Source organism: Hipposideros armiger, unplaced genomic scaffold, assembly GCF_001890085.2.
Source record: "Hipposideros armiger isolate ML-2016 unplaced genomic scaffold, ASM189008v1 scaffold_180, whole genome shotgun sequence".
Taxonomy (NCBI): domain Eukaryota; kingdom Metazoa; phylum Chordata; class Mammalia; order Chiroptera; family Hipposideridae; genus Hipposideros; species Hipposideros armiger.
The window spans coordinates 1,840,638-1,859,094 of NW_017731530.1; positions in this window are offsets into that span (position 1 = coordinate 1,840,638).

The window sequence follows — 18,457 nt, forward strand, 5'->3', positions numbered from 1 at the left end:
GAGTCTACCTGTGTGTGTGTTGGGCTGGAGGTGTATTTCATTTAAGAAAGAGTAAGATTTGAGAGTGGTTTCATCTTTCATGGCTTTGTATCCTATTCAGTGCTTCAGCACACCATATTTTCTACACTATTGTGCTTTGTCATGTTATTTTGGAATTATAATCTAGAGAACTTGATCTATGCCCCATATTCAATATCTTTAGGTCACCAAGTATTGTACAACTTCGTGAGCAATTTGGGAAATCACTGTTATCTGTTGTTAATTTTTTTTTTAACAAAGAAGTCATAAGCAATTAAAAAAAATGTCAGAACTGTATCTGGGTCTCACTTTGGTATACATGTATTTTTTAACAGGTTTTTTTAAGGGCTGCTCTCAACTGGGTGGTCTTTTTATTGTATTTTCTTTTCCAGAGTTAATTGGCTATAAATTTACTTTTAAAAATCTGTTACATATCTAGTGTTAACATAGGAAAAATAAAAGAAAACCAATACCAACCTGCTATCTGACATTATGTATTCATTAAGATTCATTAGTAGTGAGACTCTACCCATATCTGAAACTTATCAATTCGATTGTCACTTCTAAACAGTTGCATATGAATGTACAAAATTAGAAATTTACTATTAAAAAGAGAGAGCTTAAATTGATCCTCTGTCTAACTGTTAGACATCTAAATGATATGTGAAACTTTAGATGACTCTGAGGTATAGGACACAAATTCCATGAAATTTGTCACAGTTTCAGGAATTAATGATCTAACACTTTGGACAGCTCTAACTGCTGATGTATAATTTTTAGTCAATAAGAAGTATTACTATTTCTATTTTAAAGAATTGATAGTTTTATTTACTTATTGAGTTACAAATGACACCCATTTTTGGTGGCAGTGAACGTGGATACAAATTATAACTAAGAGCAGGCAGGTTATCAGTCTGTGCCCCAACTCAAGCAGTTTTTCTCCCTACGATAATCCTGTAAAACCTTTTGCAAGCCTGGTTTCCTGGTGTTAGTGGGTCAGAAATGTTAGACTTGAGGGAAAACAAATTCACTGGGTGAAAGAACGTAACTAGGAATCCAAAAACCTAGAACCCATAACTTGAAGAGGGAGGGAGTCATGATTTTAAAAAAACTAACAGAATATTTAAAAAATGATTTTTTGTAATAAAAACTTAGAGTATGTGTGTGGCCATTCTCAGTTTAGCCTAAAAACAGTTAAAGGAATAAGAATAAGAGAATCACAGAAAGAAGCCATAAGAAACTGATCCCAAATTCATCTCTAGGATCATGCCAGGACCAATGGACATCTTCCTTACTTAAATCCACCTGGAGAGCAAGTCACAAAAACTCCTTCAGTTGCTCCCTAACGTATTGAGCGACTGTTATTGTCAGGAAGTTCTTTTTTATGTCTAACCTCATTTTTCATGGTGTATGTTAAAAACCATTTTCTCCTGCATAGTTTTCACTAGAAATAAAATCAGTTAGATTCCAACCTCCACAGGATTAGGAGAAAGGACTGAAGAGAAAACAAAGTTTAAGTGATGTTGTGAGTATATTTCCATAAGTGGTGAACTTATTCAAAACATTCTTGGTATTGTCATTGATAATGGATTTAGACCAAAGATAATGGATTTAGACCATAGGATTGAGTCTTATGTCTCATGACATAGCTGTGTGTCTGACAATCACTTTGTGTACTTGTGTATAAGCCAGCAACTTCAAAGTCTGTGCCTTAAGTGATACCTTTGCAGAATCCATTCAATCAATGTGAACTTTTCTGTATTTAATACCAACAACAAAATGAGCATGTCTATCTGGAAACATGCAATTACTCTCATGCTCAACCTATAGTATAAAAGAAATATGGGGTAAGCATGTGCTAATAGGATTTGGAGTTCCTAAAAGTACTGAACTTTCTTTAACTGTGGGACATATCATAAATCAAGGAAGAAGAAGAAAATACTTATGTGTGGTATTGGGATCCCATGTTCTGGGATGGCCTTGTCTATGTGCTAACATTATACATGGATAAATACTTCACATCTGCTACTACCTCATTGGCATATTCAGAAGAGGAACAGTATTGTCTGTAAATTGCTTCAGTTCCTTCGAAAAACACCACATAAATATATGGTAATGTATTATTATCATTATATATAGCAGAGGCCCAAAATCTCTTGCCAAAATGACCCTCTGAAATTTTACACCTATTTCATGCATTAAAAAAAGAAATGTGTAGCATATGCTTTCACTTATTTTACGATTAGCTCATCAAATTTGTGTTCTGTGGGGACAGAAAGCCAAAAAGCTTGTGTCTCTCACGACCCTTCCTCGGCCCCTATGCCTGCCTCCTCTTCCAGCATTGTTTTTAAAAGATCTGGCCTCACAGGTCCTCAGAAGTAAAAGTAAGTTAAAACTCAATAATAATAACTTGCGTTTGTGTTGATCTTTACAGTTTACAAAGTGTTTTCACATAATCTCACTTGATTTTCACAACTACTCTATGGGGTTAGCATGGCAGGGAATAATATTCTCATTTTTTCATATTATATTTATTGGGGTGACATTGGTTAATAAAATTATGTAGGTTTCAAGTGTACAATTCTATAATAGATCATCTATATATTGCAGTGTATATTCATCATCCAAAGTCAAATCTCCATCCGTCACATTCTTTACCTTCTTCTACCTACCCCCCACCTTACCCTCTGGTAACCAGGAAACAGTTGTTTGTGTCTATGAGTTTTTTATTGTAGTCTACAGTCATATCACCCTGGGACATGACCTATCTCAATTGATCTCAGAAGCTAAACAGGGCTGGCTGGTTAGTACTTGATTGGGAGAAAGCAATATCCCCAATTCACATTTGTGGAAACTGAGACTGAATGAAGAAAGGCTTCATGGTTTGTTTCAAATTATCCAGTCATTAAGTAGTAGAGCTGTGTCTTGAACCCAAGTCATCTGGCTTAATTCAGTAATGATTTTTCCACTTCCCAAGCTGCTTGTGTTAGACAGAACTCTCACATGATCCCTAATGACCCTTATCCTTATATAATCTCCTCTCCTAGAGTATCTGTGGAATCTAAAATATGAGATATCACTCTTGGGGTTATGTTACTTTTTATATGCAAAAGGAATTTTGCAGTTGTAATTAAGGTCCCAAATAAACTGACCTTAAATTAAGGAGATTATCTGGGCGGGCCTGACCTAATCATAGGAGCCTTTAAAATATGGGTCTGGAGATCAGAGGTGGAGGACGACAAGGAGATTCAAAAAGCATAAGAAGAATTCAATGGGAGGGAGATTCTCTATTGCTGGCTTTGAAGATGGAGAGGCCCCCAAGGCGAGTAATCCCAGCAGCCTCTAGAAGCTGAGAGCAGACCCTTCTGACAGCCAACAAGAAAATGGGAACCTCAGTCTTACAACTGCAAGGAACTGAATTTGGCCAATAGCCAAAATGAGCTTGGAAACAGATTCTTCCTCAAAGCCTCTAGATGAGAACTCAGACTGGCAAACATTATGACTTTAGCTTTGTGATACTGTGAACAGAGACCTAGACACACTAGTCTGAACTTCCAAACTACAGAACTGTGACATAATAAATGGGTGTTATTTTAAGCTGCCAAATTTGTGGTAATTTGTTAGCGGCAATAGAAAACGAATAGACTGCCATTCATAAATATTTGGTGAATACTGATTATATGCAAGATAGTCATTTTTATTTCAGATCATTTTATTTTGTGCCCATGTTTAGGAGGGTTAGTTTAAAAAACAAAAACAAAAAACCCGGACTTGTGATAGATAAAATTATTATTTCTCTTTATTTGTGGGAATATAGAGAATTACAATCCCTAGTGTCTTGAAGGTAAGAGTGACTATGTCCCTTATTTTGAATTCTGACTAATGAAATGGAGGGGGAGTAAAATATGTCTTCTAGAAAAGTAGCTTCAATTTTCCATGTTCTCTGTTCCTGTTTTGGCAAACCCTAACGCTCTGGTTGAGAAGGGAGAGTCCCATGATGGGACTGGAGAACAGAACCTCCCACCAATCTGCTTTGGACATATAGTGTCCAAACCTTTGGTTTATATCAGAGGTTTCAGCCTCTGAGATTGTTGGGTTGTTTGTTTCCACAGCATTATCTAGCCTATCCTGATGGCCACATTTGCCTTGAGTTCACTGGAGCAGCATGTAATACTGAGCATCATCAACACTACTGCCATCTTGCTACCATGGCAACGAAAGCCAGGTTACCTGTTTCCAGGACCTTCTGCTGAATATTTTTTGAGTGAGACAAAAATAGAGCTTAACTTACCACCATTTTTTCCTCCAAGTTGGTGAGGAGTGGGGAAAGGAATCGAAGAAGTAGGATAAGGCTGAGAAGATGAGGAAAACAAAAAACGGCATGTTGTTTTCTGAGTGAGCAACAATAACTGAGTAGCTACAACTAGACTTGGTGGTGTTCCCAAATATCAGTAAAGGCAGGCCCGCTTTCCATAAGATGTTAATAACCAAAGTCATTAGTGTGCCAACAAGTTGAAATGAAGAGATAGTACACCATAAATTTTTTAAGGTGGTTCTGTTCTCTAGGTATATTAGAACATACTATCCTAATTTGGGAGAAGGAAATGACTGTAAGCAAACTTTTATGTAGGTTTTCACATTTCTGTGTTTTATTTCTGTAGAAGACCTAGAGATAGGTTTATATGGTAGCTAATTTAAAAGGAGTTTTTATATTCATACCGGAACATAGTCATTAACAAATGTAATAGCAAGTCTTATCATTTTATTTGCAGCTATCCTTATAATCATTCAGCAGCTATCTAAAAGCAGCAACATTGGATGAAATATTTCTTTCTGTTAAGAAAATCATTGAAATTTAGAATTTTAAGTAAGCAAAAATTTTAAAAACTATTCTTTTTTACCATATATAACAAACTTATTTTAAAAATAAACTTTTTGGGAGTAAATTCCATAGAACTGCTAATAAGTGAGGTCAAAGTGAGCATCTGTCAAAAACATTATTTTAAGAAGTTTTGATATAAAGCAGTAAAACTCTACATAATGTTTGAACTCTTGGTTTCCAGGCTCATTCCATCACCACTATTTTTCTATATATTTACTAATCAGATTAATCAAGTCTGTAAAGAGTTTTTTCATTCATTTGTGAAGTTTTTCAAGCAATTTTTTTCAAACTAAACTAAAATTAGAGGGTTTCTTTAGAAATTTCAGATTTCTGAAAAACGAAACCAAATTGGACCATTTTTAAAAAGTGTACTTTTGTTAAAATAGAAAAAGGAAGATTATTTCAAAAGTGTAGTTTGATTTTCCTCTTTCCTTTAGAAATCATGTTTTTTTATATTTCAATGTAAACTGAAGGAATTAAAAATTGAATATCCTTTAAGATCTATCTGTCTGTCTATTATCTATTTCTATTATCTATTATCTATCTATCTATCTATCTATCAGCATCTTAAATAGAAGGTATGATTTCCATGATATATTAAATTGGTATAGATTGTGAATTCTGGAGATCCTCCTAACTCTAACTGCAGTGAATATTTGGAGTTAGGAATGAGCCTTATCAAAACCAGTGTCTTGTCCTGGGTCAGGGGAAAGAAGGCTAAACTACATAAAACTAGTACCTGTTTTTTCATGGAATTTTCCATTCTTCCCCCATTGCCATATTCAAGTTCTTCATCAGTGTACTAATTTCAAACTAATAGCTTATTCTTCTTTAAATGAGCAAATTTTCTCTTCAGAAAATACATGCAACAACTAATTTCAATCTGGCCATGAAACAAGAGTGCCAATGAAGGCAGAAAAGGGCCAAGTTTTTAAGTGCGAGTTTTTTCCTTTCTTCCACAAAAGAAACGTACATTTAGCATTTCTTTATTTAAAGACATGCCCGCCCACAAACATCTGAGAAACATCTGTAGACAAAATGCCAAAATGCATAGTCGAATTTTGACTCACACCTCACCACCCACCAAGACCCCTGTCAACTCACAATAAACACCTTTCTAGCATCTGCCCCAGAGAAAGAAACGCCACATTACCCAAAGGTCAGAGCAAACAGATGTCACTTATTGCAGACCCTAATCATATCCATATCCAACCTTAGGAGGCCTGCAGTGAAAACTGACTTCTGGAGTACAGGTTCCTCCCGTTAGAGATGCTCATCCCTGTGTTCTTTCTTCCTCTCAGTGGAGCAAGTGGGCCTTAGGAGCGATTGTCCCTAGGGGCTGTCCTTGTGTCCTGCTGACAGAGCCCATGATTGAACAAGGGGGTTAGGGGAGCAGCAGGAAACTCTTCATGGTTGGCCAGCATCTTAGCAGTCTTTCTGCTTCTCATTCTGGCAGACCTGGAATACTCTTTCAAGGGAAGCTCCTGCATCAACCTTCCTGAATCTCTGTGGAAGATTTAGAACTGCTCTTCTTTGTTCCCATAGCCCTTGGTACACGTCCCTGTACCTTCTTTTATAGCCCTCATCATATAGAGTAGCATCACTCTACATCTCTGGCCACCATGAGACTGAGTTTCAGTTGAAAGAAGGAAGAGGGGGAGGAAGGAAACAGAAAAAAGGGATATGGGATTTATATGAAGAGGTTTAATAAAGAGATGATGTTGGCAGTACAATTTCATGCAAATTTTTTGTTTTGTTTTTGTCCTTATACACTGATAAAGCATAATGCTCAATTCAATAATGATATACTGAGTATCTATAAGAAATGTTTAAAAAGATAAATGTGTGGATATTTTCTGTTTGCTCCTACAGTGCCCACTCTTGACCCTTTCTTGCCCATTGCCCTATCTCAGTCCTGGGGTGCTGGCCCTGTCTGAACAGATTCTCTTTGCTCTCTGGCTTCTAGTTGGATTTGGCCAATGAGAGACAATGGTAGGAAGTCAGAGGTTAGAGTGCAGGGGGAATGAGGTCTGGGTAGTTCATTCTCTTTGGCCACTTGTGAACCTCTAACTAAAGGCCATAGTCCCTGGCACATGAGCCCTAGTCTCTCCTTCCCTTGTCCCTGTAGCACTGTGGGTGGTACCAGATGCCCAGTGTTGCTACTACCAGGGTGCTGCACTGTCCCTTGTTGAGTTTCCTGAACCTTGCCTATATCTTTGTAAATAGTCCCTTCATTCCATTTATCTCAATTATCCCATTGGAGAGTGCCATTTGTTTCCTGATGGGGACCTGACTGAGAGAGTAACACACCTTCTCTACCTTCAAGGAGCTATTTAAGTTGGTGAGCAAAGTTAAATGCACAAATAAAGATCATTCAAGGAGAAATATATGAGGATCACAAAAAATTGAAAAATTAGAAAATACAAATTTTAATTCGTTTTGTCTACTCCACCTTGGGTAATGCCTCACCAACCAGTGTGCTGACCTGTGCAATAAGGATTATTTCTTGCAAAGTTTTGTTGAATATAACTATAGTAAAAGAAAATCATGTGGTGGGAGCTAGAGGAGTCCCAAGTTCCTCTTAGAAAGAACTGGTAACCCCTCTAGAAGATATGGAGGCTCAAACCTCATGATAGAAGCCTATCTGTCTGAAGAATTCTTTGTCACAAATAAGAGTTTATAAAAGGTTTATAGTTAAATGTGATATAAAAGCAAAATATTTTGAGGAACATAGCTCACTTTCCATAAAAATTTTCAGTCCCTGCCTGCCTCAAACTCCCACAGATGCAGATACTATGTTCCTGCAACCTGAAGGCTCAGATTTACTCAGTTCTTGAAATAATGTTGATCATGTCTGTCCATATATTAGGAACTCCAGTCTGCCAGTGACAGATCTGGAGGCAGTTATGCTATCATATTCTTAGTATCTAGTGATCCTGGATTGGCTCCACATGCTCCCTGAAATCTTCTCTACATCCTTATAATAAAGCATCTGTTTTCTATGTGTTTGTGTATCAAGTTTCCCCCCACTTGGACTAGAACCCTATTCCGACCCTTACATCATAGATTGGAGTCTTCTAGTCAACTTCCCTTCCTTGGAGACCAAACCCTGCTCCCTGGTTGGACTATGGTCCAAAAATGACGGCAACCACCTCCACTTATTATCTATATCTGCCAGGGGCTCTTTTTATATTGTTGGCAATTCTCATCACAACCATTCAAGGTAGATAGCATTGTCCCCTTTTGCAGATAAACCACAACTCCAAATTAAAAATATCTAATGTTTTAACCAAAGCTAAAGAAATAAAAAGTAGAAGAGGGTCTCTGACTCCAGAATTTAAGACCTTCCCACCTCATCTCACTGCCACCTCTCTGGAACTTTGACATATTCACCCACCATCCTTATAGATCTCCTCTTCCAGAGATGGTACCACATGAGACCCTCAGAAATTAGTGCCTTACCAGACTGGACCTGGATTTGGACAACTGGGTGAGAAGCAGACTTTGCTCCATTGTCCCAGCTCCACCCAAAACAGCCTTATTTCTCTTGCAGACATTAAGGCTTAGTGTTAGTTATACAATATTTTTATTTAATCCTACAAAGTTTAGCATCATTCCAAAGGCTTCTTTAAATATATTTTTTCTCAATATGAGAAAAGACAGATGCACAAAAATGTAGGTTTTTAGGGATGTATTGTTCATATAAACATAACTACCCTGAAACCTTATCACATTAATGTTGATTTTTAAAGGAGTCCAATTTCATTCCTGATCACTAGAATTTATAGAAGTGAAGTTTAATATCCCTAAGAGTTTGAAAATTTTACATAATTGCAAGTGACACTTGTTACTCTGAATTGAATTATCCCATTGAGGTATACTGATTCTTGCTTTTCTTTCACCCTGCCTTCTAAGTTTTCCAAATAAAATTATCAAAGAAAACATTATTGAATGTCTCTGTGTACACAGTACTGGTCTACACACAATATATCACTTTTCCTAGTATCCATTAGTAAATTTTATGTTTTATGATTCTAACCCAAGTTCTTGAGATGCTGCTTGATAACTTAGAAAAATGAAAGGTGTCCTTTCTGAATGATGAGTTTCTTTAAAAGTGTTGAAGTGTCTCCTGTTTGTTCAAATCTCTCATCTCCAGATCCCGATTTAAAAGTTATTTGCCAGTTTGCCAGTATACAGAGCTATTTTTTCCCTGTGGTATGGCTTTTTCTAGGTCTTTTCATTATGAAGAAAGACATGTATGATAATACACAGGTAATATACAGGAAAAGCAATGCTAGCCGCTGTGACAAGCAAAGCCCCAAATGTATAATGGTTCAAGCACAATAGAAGTTTATTTCTCATTCACATAAATTCTAAAATAGGTGTATCTGATTTCCAAATGGCAGTTTTCTCAAGAAGCAATACAAGGACCCAAGACCTTCCTTCCTGCCTCTCTGTTACAATCAACATACCAAAGGTATCCATGTATATTTGCCTCAAGCCAGTGGAAGGGGAAATAAAAACAAAAAGGGAATGGAGTCAATGGAATTGTAATAGATATGTATGATATCGGGGGTGGGGGAGCAGTGTAAGGGGGAAGAGGGGTTGTCACTTTGTGAGGGGTGAAAAGGATAACTATTGCATTGTTTTGCACACCTAAAGCTAATAATAAAAAATAAAAAATAAATAAAAAATGGGTTTTGCTTGGAGGATTTTGTGGACCAGTCCTGACATGTTAAAAATCACATCTATTTAAATCCCAGTACATGGAACTCAGTCAGATGGCCATATTTAACTAAAAAGGAGGGTGGAAATATAGGTTAGCTGTGGGTCCAGGAAGAAGAGGAAGTGGGTTTAGTGAACTCACAATGTGGGTTCAGAGTCAGACACCTGGGTTTAAATTCTAGCTGTGCAGGAAATTCTCAGCAGTCTCCATGCCTCAATTTCCCTACCTTTAAAGAGATAATAAAAACTGTTTCAGCAATTGTTAAGCTTAAATAGAATAATAAATGTATAATGAGTAATGCATAGTATTGCTAGTTGAATCTGAAAGGCCAAGATATTTTGTTTTATGGTCATAGATTTGTATGACTGTGGATTTTGCCTGGTCACCAACAAACTTTGTGATCCCAAAATGCCCTCCTTGACATTTTGAATTTTCATCAATATTTTATAATGCACCATGTCACCAAGCAACCTAATTAAACATTACATAAATACCATAAATTGGTAACATATATTCTAGTGATTATCCATGTTTTAAGTTGCCCTTACCAAAATTTTACAGATTACATTGAAAAATTTGATTTTTCTTCCAATTTCACCACATTTGACTGGGTGAATTGATACGATTTGGGGAGAAATAAAAATAATGGCTACAGAAGAGATTCAAGATTGCAGACTAGATAAACACTCTGCCTGTGTCCTTCCATGAACATATTAAAATTATACTAAATTATAGAGCAATCAACTTGGAGAACCACCTGAAGTTGAGCTGAACAGAAGTCCTATAACCAAAAATTTAAAGAAGCAACACTGAAAGTGGTAGGAAGAACAGAGACGCAGAACGGGAGATGTGGAATGGGCCCAACACCTGTGTGTGGCAGTTGAGAATTAAGTGGGATATCTGGGCAGCATCGGTTCCTCCTGGAGGAGCGAAGGACCCCAGCCCCCCACACTAGGCTCCCTAACATGGAGTAGTGGTGCCAAAAAGAGGAGACCTCACAACATGTGGCTGTGAAAAACAGTGGGGATTCTGACTGTTTGGGTGGGACAGAAGGCTGTGGAAAACACAGACGTCCTCTTAAACAGCCGCGTACAGACTCACTCGCTTGCAGGCACTCACCTCGGGCTCCAGCGGAGGGGTGGTGACTCAGGGGTCCTCGGAGACATACTGGGGGGTAGACTGAGGTATGTGGCTTCAGGGAGAGGACTGAAGAACAGCCAGCATTTTCCCTGTGAGAGGTCCTTCTCCGTGCAGCCGGCAAGCAGGCGCCATCTTTCCTGTGTTGATCCCTCCCCAACAGGCCAAATCTGTATGTGATTGGCTTATCAAGCTCTAGTGCTCCACCCTGCTGACTCAGCTGGGACCCCGCCTCAATCAACTCAAGCACCTCTAGAGGCTGCAGGCACTTTCTCCACCTGCATTGCACGCTTTCTTGGAAAACGACCAGAATCCAGCAGGTCCCAGGAGGGCAGAGACTGGCCTTGGTGTGTTCTGAGATGTTGGCTGAGTAGCTCCAGACTCAGTACTGGCACCAAACCATAATTTACAGTAACCTGGTAACCACTATTCTTCCCACTCTAGTGACTCCATAAGTCCATGCCTCACCCAACTTGCATATGGCACAAGGCTTTAATCAGTAGCTGAGCCTTAAGGGAGCCAGCAGGTGACAGCAGTCCTCCGGGTGTCCAGGCCTAGTAGTGATGGCAGTCACCCTCAGTTCAGAGCGTGGCCTCTCCCATGTACCTCCAGGTGTAGTACAGGCAGCGAACAACTGTGGATCCCTTTGTAGCTTCTACCATGTAGCCCCCAGCCTGTCACAGTCAGTGGATGGCCTGGGCCTGCAACAGAGCTCCTCCCAAGAGGCCCCAGAACCAACATAATTGGAAGTTGGCTTCAGACCACAGCAGAGCACCATGCAATTATCCCCAGAAGTGGAAGACACAAAGGGTGGTCTCAACAGGCACCAGAGCCCTCTGGAGCAAATCTCACTCAGTGGGTTAAGCCTCCCACACAGTAGCCCATAAGCTGTGGATATGGCCAAACCTCACAGCCAATCAGCCTAAGGGTCAATCCCATCCATTGATTTGTCAAGAGAAATCAAGCCTTAACTATAACAGGAGGGTACACACAACCCATGCTAGAAGCACTCCTGGAGCACCCGGCTCAGGTGACCAGGAGACTGTACCACTGGGCCTCATGAAATACCTACTACATAAGGTCAAGACTGAGAGACATAGCAGAGCTACCTAATACATAGAAACAAACATAGAGAGGCACCCAAAATGAGGAAACAAAGAAATGAATCCCAAATGAAAGAACAGGAGAAAAATCCAGAAAAAGAACAAAATGAAATGGAGGCAAGCAACCTACCTGAGACAGAGTTCAAAACAATGGTTATAGGAATGCTCAAGGAACTTTGTGAGACCTTACAACAGAGAGATAGCAAGCAGAAGAAAAGACATAGAATCCATAAAAAAGAACCAGTCAGAAGTGAAAAATACAATTAACTGAAATGAAGAATGCACTAGAAGGAATCACCAGCAGACCAGATGAAACAGAGTATTGAATCAGCAATTTGGAAGACAAAGTAGCAGAAAACACCCAATCAGAATAGCAAAAACAAAAAAGAACCAGAAAAATGAGGAAATCTTAAGAGATCTCTGGGACAATGTCAGGCGTAACAACTTTTGCATCATAGGGGTACCAGAAGGAGGAGAGAGAAAGCAAGGAATTGAAAACCTATTTGAAGAAATAGTGACTAAAAACTTCCCTAACCTGGCAAAGGAAATAGACATACACATCCAGGAAGAGCAGAGAGTCCCAAACAGGCCCATACCTAGACACATTATAATTAAAATGGCAAAGGTTAAAAACAAAGAAAGAATCCTAAAAGCAGCAAGAGAAAGGCAACTAGTAACTTATAAGTAAGATCCCATTAGCTTGTCAGCTGATTTCTCAACAGAAACTTTGCAGGCCAGAGGGATTGGCACAAAATATTCAACATAATGAAAAGCAAGGACCTACAACCAAGACCACTCTACTCAGCAAGGCTATGATTTAAAATTGAAGGACAATTAAAGAGCTTCCCAGACAAGAAAAAGCTAAAGAAGTTCATTACCACAAACCAGTATAACAAGGAATGTTAGAGGGACTTCTTTAAGATAGAAAAAAATCAAAATTATGCATAATAAAATGGCAATCACTACATATCTATCCACAGTTACTTCCAATGTAAATGGATTAAATGCTTCAATCAAAAGACATAGGGTGAATAATGAATGAATATTCTGAATGAATAAGAAAACAAAGCCATTACATATGCTGCCTACAAGAGACACACTTCAGACTGAAAGACACACACGGATAGAAAGTAAAGGGATAGAAAAAGATATTTCATGAAAATTGAAATGAAAAAAACAAAAACAAAAAAGGTCAGGTAGCAATACTTATACCAGATAAAATAGACTTCAAAACAAAGACCATATGAAGAGAAAATAGAGGACCCAGTAATCCCACTTCAGGGTATTTATCCAAAGAAACCCAAAGGTCTACTTCGAGAGGACGTGTGCATCCATATATTCATTGCAGCATTGTTTACAATGGCCAAGATATGGAGGCAGCCTGGGTGTCTGTTGATGGATGAATGAATAGAGAGAAGGTGGTACATGTATCCAATGGAATATTGCTTGGCCATGGAAGAGAATGGGTTCTTGTTATCTGTGGCAACATTGATGGACCTGGAGTGCATTGTGCTGAATGGAGTATATCAGACAGAGAAAGACAGGTGCAATGTGATTTCGCTTATACGTGGAATTTAAAAATAAAATTAACAAACAAAATAAAAACAAACTCATAGATACAGAGAACATTTTGATGATTTCCAGATAGGAGGAAGTTTGGGGGTGTGGATGAAAAAAGGGGAGGGGATTAAGAAGTACAAATTGGTTGTTACACAGTAATCATGGGGATGTGGCATATAGCATAAGGAATATAGTCAATATTGTAATATTGTAATAGCTATGTATGGTGTGAGATGGGTACTAGATTTGTTGGGGTGATAGATGGGGTGAGTGGAGGCAGGGTGTAAAAGGTGACGAGATTAAAAAGTACAAACTGATAGTTACAAAATAGTCATGGGGCTGTAAAGAAAAGCATAGGGAATATAGTCAATGACAGGTAATAACTACATATAGTGCCAAGTGAGTACTAGATTATTCAGGGGGATCACTTCTTAAATTATATTAAGGACTAACCACTATGATATACACCTGAAATTAATATAAAATAATACTGAATGTCAACTGTAATTGATAAATTTAAAAAGGTGGGGAGGAACAGTGAAGGGGAACAAGAGGCTCAAATTTCCAGGTATAAAACAAATAAGTCATTGGGATGTAATGTACAGCATAGGGAATATAGCCAATAATATTGTGTTAGTATGGTACAGTGTCAGATGGTTGCTGGACTTATCATGGTGACCACTTCTTTAGGTATATAAATATTGAATAACTATGGTGTACCCCGGAAACTAATATGATATTGCATGTTAGCTATATTTAAAAAAACACTTAAAAATAAATATTCATGGGGATTAAAGTATAGTATAGGGAATACAGTCAATAATATAATAAATATGAATGGTGTGAGATGGGTACTAGATTTATCAGCATGGTCACTCTGTAAGTTATGTAAATGTCTAATCACTATGTTGTACACCTGAAACTAATGTAATATTGTGTATCAACTGTAATTGAAAAATAAAAAATATTAATAAAATAAATAAAGAAAAAAGAAAAATAAATAATGGCTGCAATTTAATTCAACCATAATGATGGTTTTCAAATCCTGTGACCATAACAATTGGATAAACTGTTAAAATTCTCTTCAATGGTCAAAATGTTGCCAGTCTTAAATGTTGAAACTCATGCATAAACCAGGTTTAGAAAAGCATTTTATCATTTCAAAATCAGAAGTCACCTAATAATCAAACTTTTAGCATAAAACAAAAGAATGGTCAGGGTTAATTTTTTTATAAGCTGTGCAAATCATATGTATTAACCTCTTTTTGGTTCCCCCAGATAAATTTTATCCTTTGTATTTTTTATTTTATTTTTTTGTACCAGCAGCAATGGGATTTCTGCCAGAACTGAACTCAGCCGCTTCCCTGGGAATGTTGTCCAGTTGCTAATTTCACTACCGGAACTGTGTTCCCTCGCGTTCTGGCCTATTTCCATGCATGCCTCCACTGGAATAAAGGATCTGACAGTTCTGTGGATAATGGTAAACATATGTAACCAATGCTGTGCAATTCTTTTAGAGCCAGAAAGCATTAGTAGGTATTTCAGTTGCTGGCAACAAAAAATTCGTGTAAGGCACTTCATCAAACACCAGAACCCAGAGAAAAGTATACATCAATGATTTTAATGTACAGCAAGGTTCTTCTTTCATTCTTTCTTTTTTAAATCATTGACTAATTAAAAATGAAAGTCAGACTATTATGACAACCTAATTCCAAACTTTAAAACTGCAGGGGAAAAGGCTGGGTTGAAGGAGAAAGAGAACATTACAACTTGTTTATTTTGGATTCTACTCCTATTTCAAGTTAGGCCTTTTGATTCTTTAAGTGTACAAGAGAACTTTGACTTTCCTGAGTACACAAGGGAAAAATTACATATTGTGATGTCATTGCCTTGCGGATTTCTCATACCACCAAGTACATTAGTCACACTGTCGATGTCAGGGAGATATAAAAGAAAAAGGGAAAAAACCATAATGTCTTCATATGAGAATCAGTCATGATTTCTCTTTGGATGCATTTCTTCAAAATCGTTTCCTCGGGGCCGGCCGAGTGGCTCAGTTGGTTAAGAGCTCGCTCAAGAGTTTGAGCTCTGAGCAACAGTGGTTCGATGCCTGGCCCAAGCTGAGCTGCCGCTAAGCTGCCAAAAGGTGACAGGATGGCTCAGCTAAAAAAAAAAAAAACAAAAGCCAAGGAAAAAAATTGTTTCCTGAATTCCAGCAGAATTTAAGAGAGCTATTTCAAAATATATAATGTCTCCATTAGGTCAATTTGTAGCACTATATTACCAGCTTAATAAAAATATTACTATGTAATAGTAAATAAAAACACAATGAAGAATACTTTGGGTTGCACCTTATTAACTGTAATTTTGATCCAATTAATTGTTTTCTTATTCTATATTATATATCGATGATAGCAGGGAGGCATTTTCATCCAAATATGCTGAAAAGTGATCATCATCCAGGGTTCTTGTCTATGGTGTTAGTTAAATTGATATAAATACCTCCAGCCTCCTAACTGTTTGCTCTTGCCAATCCAGCTTAGCAACTGTCTCCTCATTTGCTTGGAAAACCATCTGACATCACTTACTCTCTGATTTTGTCCCTATTTTCTGGCTGTTTAGAATTCCTTCCAATATAATGGAGGACCTGTCTGATTGAATGGCTTTAAGAAGGAATAAAGTGGTTCAACCCTAAGAAGGAGCTTTTCCACCTAAACTCAGAACAAATCACCCAGAATCAGATGAAAAGGTGAGGAACCAATTGCAGAGACCCCATACAGAGGAAATCAGAGATATATATTAGACTGAGAAGAATTCTATTTGACTTCAGTGTAATACAATATCAAAATATTCACTTGGCTCAATTTGCTGGAAGCTGCCTCAGAGACTGTAAATAGGGAGGCTGTCATACACCCCTTCAAACCTCTTGATACTAGGGTATAAGTGAGTCAAAGCAAGCAGGACCATTTGAATTTCATTCAAATTGGCCAGTTACTCTGGATGCACAACTGGGATAGAGGATAAGTTTCAGAGCAGTTGGATCATTTCACAATTGCCCGATATTGACTTAGATCAGGGTTTCTCAATTTTGACACTATGCTGCTAAACATCCTGTTAAATAGTGACAAGTGGCATTATGCTTGTAGGATGTTTAGCAGCATCCCTGGCCTTTACCCACTAGGTGACAATAGTATCCCCACCCTAGTTGAGACAACCAAAAGTATCTCCAGACATTGTCATATGTCCCTGGGAGAAGGGGAGCAAAATTGGCCTTGGTTGAGCACCACTGAATTAGACAAATCTGTGGGATCTTTGAGATGAGTGGCCAGGCACTGGCCTTTCATGTTAATGAAAGTGTTCCAAGCTGTAGAAATGGTGGTCAGAATGCTTGACTGTTGGGAAGAGAGGGTTTGTGAGTTTTCTAGGATGGGGTCTCTCACAAAACAAACAGGCAAACAAATAATCCACAAACTGTTTCACTTATGTTTTGTGACCTCCATGAAAATGAATGTTTTGCCCAGAGTAGAAACATTCTGGTGATAATAATCCCATCAATTTAATTATTCCACAATACATCTCTATAGAGCTAAAGGTATATAGATACAGGTATAGGTGGACAGATATAAGTAGTTTCCAAAGTGCTTTCCAAGACATAACCTTCAGCAATTCTCTCAACTACCTGTAAGGTAAAATGGGACGGTGTTCTGGTAACTCTCATTTCATGGCTGAGGAAACTAAATTTCAGAGAGTTTAGGTGGTTTCTTCTAGATCATACAAGAAGAGCTTGTGTCAAGTGTAGGGTTTCTATTGTTCTACCTTCTCTGAAAAGGTAGTGACAGGTGGCATATGCTTATGCCATAAAAATATCTAGTTACATATCCCATGAACAGAGAAAGATAAGTATCCCTTCCCCGTGATAGAGGAAGAAATTACAGTACTTGTTGGCTAGGATGACCCTTGGACTGTGGGCTCCATGGAATTCACATAGAATATTTATCACCTGGCCTATGGCAGCACGTTCTCACCAGGAATAAATAAAATTATATTTAATTCTCTCTCCTTTAACATCCAGAATTTGGACCTAGTTCGAAAAAAAAGAATCATTTTAACTGTGACAATGATTTAAACAACTTCTTGAATTCATTTAGCTGCCACTGCCACTGATCCTATTGTTTTGTTTTTTACATCATCAGATTTTGATCAAAGGGATCACAAAAATTAGAAATACAAAGAACAGCGCATGCTGTGCGTCAGCTGCTGGTAGAGAACAGATTAAACAAACACCAGGGTTTATCACAGATCTGGGACTACCCAAGCCAGCAGTTTTGAATATAGTAAACCCTTAAATAATTTCAAACCCTTTTTATTATCCTTGGATAATACACACTAGATATGCACTCTAGTGGGTACATACAAGATTAATAAGTACTCTCTCAGACATAGAACAACCAAGAAAAGAACACGTAGCATGCCAGATTGAACAGTGTTCTTAAAAATTAAATGTATAAGTGACATAATAAGGACTGAACTTTTTCATGAATTCTGAAACAAATCTATATGTGTCATATGCTACCATGATAACCAAGCAGTGTCATTATTATCTCACTTGTAGAGGTTTTTAAAACACAAGTTTTTTTTATAACTAATGTATGTTCTTTATTTCTTTTGAAAACAGACACTACAGAGAAGAAACAAGAAACCATCAATAATCTTCACATCTCAGAATGTATACTGCTAATTTGGGGATATTTTATTATATACTAGTATTCTTACTATTATTGTATATAGTTAATTTTAAAATCAAGTGCTAGTCGATATATAGAAAAAATATATATAATATATATTGTATATATGGGGTGCCAAAAAATGTATAGAAGTGGACACTGGTCAACGTTGCTCAAGCAGTAGTTCACTGTAATCAGAAGTGTCTGCGTGCTGATGGTAACCACTTTGAGCACCTCTTGTAATTGCAGAAGTCAAACATGACTTGTATTCATCTTTTGTTATCAGTATATATTGAGTATTACAATT